Source organism: Sinohyriopsis cumingii, chromosome 3 (assembly GCF_028554795.1).
Source record: "Sinohyriopsis cumingii isolate HCF-2022 chromosome 3, ASM2855479v2, whole genome shotgun sequence".
Classification (NCBI taxonomy): Eukaryota; Metazoa; Mollusca; class Bivalvia; order Unionida; family Unionidae; genus Sinohyriopsis; species Sinohyriopsis cumingii.
The window spans coordinates 121,089,473-121,098,137 of NC_142963.1; the positions used below are offsets into that span (position 1 = coordinate 121,089,473).

The window sequence follows — 8,665 nt, forward strand, 5'->3', positions numbered from 1 at the left end:
TTGATATCACAGAAGAATTGCAAATATTTATACTGGTAATAGTGCATCATGATACAGACTCAAAATATACATACAGGATGACAGTAAAAGGGAACATACACCAAATGATATAAACTGTCCAAATATAAACATGGTTATGTCATCTTTCTATTCCACTGAATGAAGTAATCAATAATTCCACTAACAAGTGTACAGATTGGTTCCTTGTACATAATATTTTTACCTAATAAATAACACATGCACTACATTTAAATTCAATGAGTATTAGTTTGTCACAAAGTCACAACAATCATAAATCCCTGAAAGTATTATTTTAAAATAAAAGTATACCCCATGTACATTTTGTTTTTGGAAAATATTTGTTCCACCTGAGTATTGCCTGCCTTTTAACACTTACTCCATACTATATATTGATTACTAATCAACATCCCTAAAAGTACAAACCTTCTTCTGCTAATTTAATTGCCCTCCATCACCACAAGAGACTACTTTTGACTGTTTTCAAAAAAAGAAATTCAATCAATAAAGCACAATATTCCCTTTAAGTATTTGGGGAGGGTGGATGAAGAAGAAAAAAACTTAAGTGTGTTTTGAGGTCCTAAAGTAGGGTCATTGTACGTGTGTCCCCACAAAAAAAGTGTTGTCCAATTGACATGCCAATTAGTTGAGTTTGATCAGTCACTCGATTATATGTTGAAATTTATTTTATCAGTGTAACAGAACAGCCAAATGAATTTCTCATAAATTCTGTACCCCTATTTCGAAGAAAGAATGAATCTTTCAAGTGTTCAATTTCATTTTATTTATGTAACTGATTCAATTGTTATAATTTATATATGGGGGCTCATGTTATTCTATTCACTATTTTTGCTCAGGTCTCTGTTTATTCCAATCGTTGATTTCATAGTTTTTTCCCTTGATCTGGGTAATAACACTGTGGTCAGTCATCTCCTAGATAACAATAACCAAAACCCATAAGGTCAGTGGGGATCTCACATCATCACCACCTACTTACAGTCCGATATGAGATATCAAAGGATTGACAAATTCAAAATAAAAACATGACCTAGCAGGTGCCTTGCCAACTTGGCAATTTGCAGTTCTACTCAGTTCACATGGCATGAAAATGACATCAGAACATGTTGTGCTTTCAGCTTACTCCACAGAATGTGAGCAATGTTTCCATTTTTGTCTTGAGTGGAAGATATCAGCAACAATATGCTCCAAAGTATATGCACATAAAAGTCCACTCAGTGATAACAATCTGTTGATAACAAGCTACATCATCTGTTGGAGTCTTAAAAAGAGGTGCCCTAATCACTTAATATCAAGCCATAGATGTGTCTATTCGGCATAACGTGCATTTAATCAATGCTTAGTGAACATTTAAACAAAGTCTGAGAGAAAAGGAAAACATTTCATTTTCATTCTTTCCAGGAATGTAGCACATTCTACAGTACTATGGATTTTTGCAATGCACTGTTTGATCTGAAAAGATGGACTTGTATAGTTTTCAGATTATTTATGTATGCAATGCTACATGTATGATGATACATATTTTTTAAGATAATTATTATGATACCTTGGCGATACCCAGCTCTATGTCTCAATAAGGAGTCTTGAAAACTGCCAGATATCAATTTTCTTTGGCTTGCAATCATACTACTCAAAATCTTCTTTCCAAAATATTTATCGTATTACCAGAAATAGAATCCAGTTTGCTATAATTAACAGCACACTGCTCCAGTTGCCTAAACATTTCAAACTATATCTCCATTAGATACTGTCATGTAATGTTTTATAAATTCAACACCGTCTTTTGGTACTCATTGTTTGACTTGTTTGCTTTTTGTTTTGTAATTTCTTTAGGCCAAGGACAGCTCCAGTGGTCTAACGGTTAGAACATCCACCTCAGATACAGGAGATCTTGGATTCAAGCTTTGGCCGAGTCATACCAAAGACTTATAAAAATGGTACTAGCAGCTGCCTCTCTTGGCGCTCAGCATTAAGAGGTTAGTGTTAAGACTAGTTAGCCTGGTGTCAGGATAATAATGGGACTGGGTGGGACATGATGCTACATGTCTGTAGCATGATACACCAGTGCTAGACATTACTATATGCTGCTAAACTACGAACATCATTAAGATATGACTGAAAAGTTGTTAAAGCTACATTAAATTCCAATTCACACATGTAACCCTTACATAATTAACAGTGTCATTTGTTTCAAATAATCTCAGAAATATTGTAAATGGGTAGCTAAAACATGCTGAGTTTAAAATTCCTCTCATATTTTGATATCTCATATCATTTGTATTGTTACTGACACAAAAACTTTGAAATCAGAGGTCTTGCTAGGATTTTAAAACTAGGAGTCCAGGACTCCCATTTTGGTAAAAATAGGAGTCCCACCATCAAAAGTTGCAGTCCCTTCTTTCCTGCAGAATCAACACAGACTGGGTGCATCTATTTTTAGATGGAGAGGTTTTCCTAATGTAATCACTCACTTCAATACAGCTTCATTGCAACAGTCCATTGACAGGATTGCAAGTTTATGGTTTATTTATTCGTCTATGTCCTTGTAGTAATTTTAGGCAATGGTTAAACAGTATTTGATTTGCTGTTTTTCCCCCGTAATTTCGCAAATACGTGTCAAGTCAGAAAACAGCTTAGACCTTAAAGCGCACCTCGCGAATTCCACAACATAGCATTGTCCCATAGGTTTCTGACCTACATAATTTGCATTTTAAAGTTAAATCTTTAATAAAATAATAACTTTGGCTTTGCTTTCAATGAGTTGTATATTTTTCTGAAAATATCTGCCTTATGATTTACGAAAACAGACAATCTAATCAACTGGTACATCCCAGACTTAGCGAAGTCCGCCATTATTTCCCCGTTAGGCCTACTGGGTCACTTACAGTTTCAAACTAATTTTATGATGAAATAGTGTACAAAAAGCAGTTAATATATATCCAGATCACCGATTCTGATCTTAAAACACATGTTTGTATGTTTTATCATCAAAGGATATCATGCAGGAAATTGATAGTTGCTACCTTACTTGGAAAAGGGTTAATGGTCAATCAGCTATCAAAACATATGCTTGTGAATGGGCAATAGTTTGTTTGTCAATGCAATTGTTATCAAAATTAGGCCTAACTAATGATGTCTTGATGAATACATTTCGCTACAACACTAGAACTAACCGGGCTAAGGCGAGGGGCATTTAAAAAAAAGTATGGTCAGTCAATGTATCTCTTAAATAGCTCTTGTTTGTCCATCAGAGTGATACTGAATTTTGTCAATCCAAGTAAGGACTTATTCCAAACACTAAGCTAGGCATCACACACTTTCTTACACTTAGCTACTGTCCTATCCGAACTATCAATTCTAGCAGCTTTAGCACTTTTCTGAATCTCGTTACAATCTTCATAAGTTTGCCATTTAACCCCAAAAATACTTATCCAAATTTACAAATGGCAATTTGTCTAAGTCTCAACATGTCTCGATTCTAAGGTCACGTGCACTACTTATTCCGATACATTCAGAAATGAACACAATAACGAAAGCTAAAGTTGCTTTTTTGATGTACTTTTATAAATGACCGCATGTACATCTCTGGGTCTTTCTGACTCTGAATTCAATCACTGTAAATATAAGTACATTTTACCACCTGGCCACCAGTCAAAGCCTTTGAACTTGCCGCCCAGCTATTGCATCATGGTTTTTTTTTATGTACTCTTATAATGGCAACATGTATGTTCATCAAGGGGTCTTTCAATCACTGAATTCTGTCATTGTAAATATCAGCATAGCTAACTGATCAACACATTTTCCCACAAAGCAGGTGGCTGAAGCAGAACTGGCAAGTCTTTGTATTTTGCCGCACACCTATTACATGCATACGGAGGACTCCCGCCTCAGTGATTTTCTGTGTCCCAGATAAAAATTGGCATCCAAATACACGTAATTAAGCGTTTCCAAGATATCTGGGAATGCAATGGGACAGATCAAGGGTTTACAAAAGTCAGACTTTAGATGAGAAGCACATGTTGATATCATCGAAACTCATTGTACCTTAGCTTATTTTGTGAACTCTACAAACTAGATACTAACAAGATACTTACAACAGCTACAGACAGCAGATACTTAAATCCAAACACAAAATACTGAAACATTATACATCTCCTGTATGAAATTAATATGTAGTGTTTAATTAAAACCAAAGAATAACTTATTTAAACTTGGAAAAAAAGGTATTGCAAGATATTAAAAACACTCCCAACACTAACACGAATTATCTAATTGAACCCAATTATGTATGCATGTACACAATGAAATTTTTCACAGCACAAATAAAGATTTATAACACAAAAAACAAATCTTTCCTTTGACAATGATATCAAAGTTTGAGAACAAACCATGTTTTCCACCTTGAAATGAGCTCAAATGATAGCCTGGTCAATGCACACAATTTTCCTGATAATCTTCTGTCAATCCCATAAATGGATTTACATGAGAAGTCAAATCCCTGTAGGGAGTAAATAAGGATTAAAGTCCCCAAATTTCATCATGAATGGTAACTGGTGCTATACACCTAAAAATGTATATATCCATAGCTCCTGAAAAGTTGATAAGGAAATAAGCTCTGAAAAGGAGGCAAGCAAGTTTAAGTGGAGGAACTTTGAATCTGTCTAATAATATTACTGAGGAATTGAATCCATGTAGTAAATTGGATAAAACTTACAAACATTTGCAACAGAAAGGTAGACATATCACAGACAGCAGCAGCTGTTTTGACTGCTATGCAAATTCAGAAAAATTACATCTTGTTACAATGTTCATGAGACTATTCCTCACTACTGCACATGCATGGAAGTGCATGTTTGTTGCATTTTAAATTTTTTCAACTGTATCCAGCAGAAAATAAAGAGAAGAACACAGAACAATACTATTGAGAATTTTCTTGTTAAATAATGTCCAAATGAATATTAAATATCTAGTCTACATTTTAGAGACAGAAACTTCATGTTCTTAAACCTATATGCTTAAATTATCACCTTTAAGTTCCATGCATGAATAATTGTTTGTATTAAATGAAAAAAGAAAGTTTGAAAGTAATGCAATTCAATGAGCTTTCTGTATAAAATGTAATTTATGTAATTATTGCTGGTCTGTGAAATTTACCCTGAAGTCTGCTTGGAAGTAGAGTGTGTATATTCATTAAGTAGGGTATAATACAAAAGGTCACTAGTGGTCCAAAACCTATGTTCCATTTGAGAAATAGGGAAAGCATCCACTTGCCTGTGACTGCAGTTTAAATCTATTAGTATGTCCAATGCAACATTTTTAACAAAAATTTACAAATTTAAAGTTAATGGATAAATTACCATACCTACAATGCAAACAGACCAATGATGCAACTGCACAGTATATATCTAGCCTTAAGTCTGGTTATGTACATGGGGATTCTTGAAAGGGTTGTACAATAGTTTTCATAAAATGCCAAATGCATAATTCATAGCTGCCAACCCTCCAGGCTCGCAATTAGTGAAAATAGGGATTAAAATTAGTGAATTTTGACATGAATTCGTGAAGCGATCTTCGAGTCTGGGAATATTTGTTGGAACAAATGTTTAGCATGGTCTCCAGCTGATAAAGGTAGATTGTGTTCAACAAGAAAACTCACAAACAATGCTTCAACGTTGGTACATGTAGCTTGCAGGTCTTCCGTCGAGAGCTGAAATCTGCTGCGAGTTCTTAATTTTCCCAAACTCTAAGTGCTTTTTGCTACCAATGTGCTTCCTCGCATTGTCTCTGCCACCATGACCGATGCTAAAATTTGTGGCACACTGCATGCAAAAAGCATGATGTATATGTGTTTGATGGCTGAATGCATAGCCAATTTTTGGTATATTCCAAAGCAAACTTCACTTTTTGTGAAATACATTTCTTTTTCCTTGCTGGTGAAGATATTTTCAAGATGCGGTGCCAAATAGTAATTCAAATCAGTGTTTGCAGCACATGCACGGAGCAAAATTACGGTTAGGCCCCAGTTTCTCTCAAAAGCATTTGTAAAACTACTAATATACACGTATATAGATTAAAATACACTAAAATGCTTGCTACTGGGCCAACTGTACCAAATCAGCTATAGTTTCACTAATATCGCAACCAGAAGTACCGGACCGTTTCAGCAACTGCCGATATCATGACTAGCACATAACAGGAAATCGGTTATTTTATTAAAGAATTAAAATAATTGAGAATTGGGGAATTCAAGAATTTTTCTGCATTCGGCGTGAATCTGTGAATTGTTGAAAAAGTCGTGAAATTCACGCCAAAATCAGGAGGGTTGACAGCTATGCTAATTCAATGCTTTAGACATTAAAAAAAATTGAAAAGAATGTGTGAATAAAAAATTTATATGTAATAAATACAAAACCACATAAGTGGTTTGTTCCAAGTCTGGGAAAAGAACTTGTTTGATAATGCGTAGGAACACATATCAGCCTGACAGTCTCTACAAATTCTGACACTGTATCAACTCGTTCTTTCCACCCACTCAGAAGAAAACATGTAGTTTTGTCAATTAATTAATATGTTACCTTTCCTATCAATATCCTTTATGACAATAACTCAAAATGTTTTAAATGAAGTACCTTACTAAATAAAGACAAATAATCAAATGCACCTTAAATTAACCTTTGTCACTAAGCCATTTGAAGCATTCTAATGGGCAACCTGTGGAGTAACATCTTAATAATTAAGAATCAGTCTGGTTGCATCCGTTTCCATATTATGGATATTGTGGTGTTCACAAAATACCCTGTTTATTCAACTCATTGGGACATAATATATATCACTAACACTAGCACATCAGACTGGTACTTTAACACATTACCGAAAATCATGAAATTTAGCATCCACCAATGCTTGCCTTATATGGACCTGGTTCTGGACCAGTAAATCAGCAGAAAACTTTTCATAAAAGCTTAAATAATTTATACCAGTTTTTCCATTTTAATGGTCTTTCATAACTGAAATTTTTAGCACCCAAGAAAAGTGGCCAGAATTGGGTAAAACTCTATAGGGGCAATCATCACTGAAAATGGTGCATAAAACTATTTATAAAATTAGAGATGTTAAAGACAAAAATACTGAATAACTGGAAATCAGCTGGGAGGTTAGGGCCTGTGCAGCCCTGCAAAGAAAAACCATTTGACAATATGGCAGACGTTTTAACATTAAAATGAACTTGAGGACTATATAATAAAAGAATAGTATGAAATTATTGAAGGTCGTGTAAACGGAACTCTGTGTGTGTGTGTGTGTGTATTTTATAGTAAAGCCATTTTCCTTACTATATAGCTTAATGTTATACCATGTACCTTTCGCAATGCCATTCGAAATAAACTACAATGAGATAAACTAGTCAGTGTACACTACTTTCCTAAACGAAAATCAAGATCAGATTTTATTTCCAAGTTTAAAAGAATGCCTGTGGCATCTATATCTACCGGTGAAACAAAGGCCGATAGCGCGTACGGACTGTGAAGTTATCGAAAACTGGGTTTTCTCATTAATCCTTATATCTGAAATCCAGAAGTCAAATTATTAATTGCAATTCATGCAGGAAATAAAATATCAATGTATCTCTAATATTTCTTATTTGTCGATTGATTAAAATAATTGTCAATCGTACTTACTATTGTCCTTTCTGAAAAGACCTCGATCTAAACAGACGAAATTTACATTCTTCAGTCTACAGGAAGTAAATTTAGTTTGGTCGATAAGAACGGTTCTAAGCAATTTCTCTAAAAACATTCCGATTACTTAAACAGGATGCTAATCCGGTCCAATGTTTGTGGTATTCATACAATTTTATCCACAACTGCATCCGAGACAAAAAAATAAAAAATAAGCAACAACAACAAAAAAGGAGAAAAAAGGATAAAGAATGAAAAGAAGAAATGCTGATATTTTTCACTGACAATAACATCAACAACAACGATATAAATAAAAGCTGCATCTAAGACAACAGCAACGATATCAACAGGAACAATAACCAAACCAAACTCATCAACAACTATGCTCAATAATCAGCCGACGTGATGATGAGGATGGTGTTAGATTTAAAGTAATAAGAAATGGCAAATGATGACAGCATGAATTTCAGTTGGGCACATTTGTCACATTTCTCGATTTTACTTGTACCTGAGACAAGCATAGTTATTAATCTACGGTCCATGCTCGTACAAAAATCTCCCTCTAAATAAGGGGTATATTTACGACATTTGAAGCTTTTTTTTTCTCCAGATTTTAAATTTGTAAATAAATTCTATAAATTTCCACCGCAAAAGAACTGCCAGTGCACAACATCATTTATTTAATATTTATCAGACAAAAGAGAAATATTTATATTTTGTTTAAAGCGATTAAGTTACTAGTAGCGATAGAAAGATAGTACAGTAGTAGTAGTAGTAGTAGTAGTAGTAGTGGTAGTAGTAGTTGACAATGTTTTTGCTGTTTATTTATTCACGTTTACTGTGTCGCATCACAATAACGAATACGTAGCAGCAAAAGTAGCAGAAATTGTGCATGCAAAAATGACCATTTGTATCAAGAGATATGTTTTTTACTTTATTTTTATTCCAACAGA

At 34.2% G+C, this 8,665-nt stretch overlaps 1 protein-coding gene across 2 annotated transcripts in view; it reads right to left on the minus strand.

Moving 5' to 3' along the window:
• LOC149803737 (uncharacterized) overlaps positions 1 to 8,101 on the minus strand; it is a 67,008-nt gene extending 58,907 nt beyond the window's left edge. Inside the window, exon 1 of one of the 2 annotated variants that reach the window (XM_089953492.1) lies at positions 7,713 to 8,101. The gene's annotated coding sequence lies outside the window, so the exon portion shown is untranslated. The remainder of the gene's footprint in view (positions 1 to 7,712) is intronic. The other variant, XM_089953490.1, reaches the window with a different exon arrangement.
• Between the last annotated feature and the right edge of the window lie 564 nt (positions 8,102 to 8,665).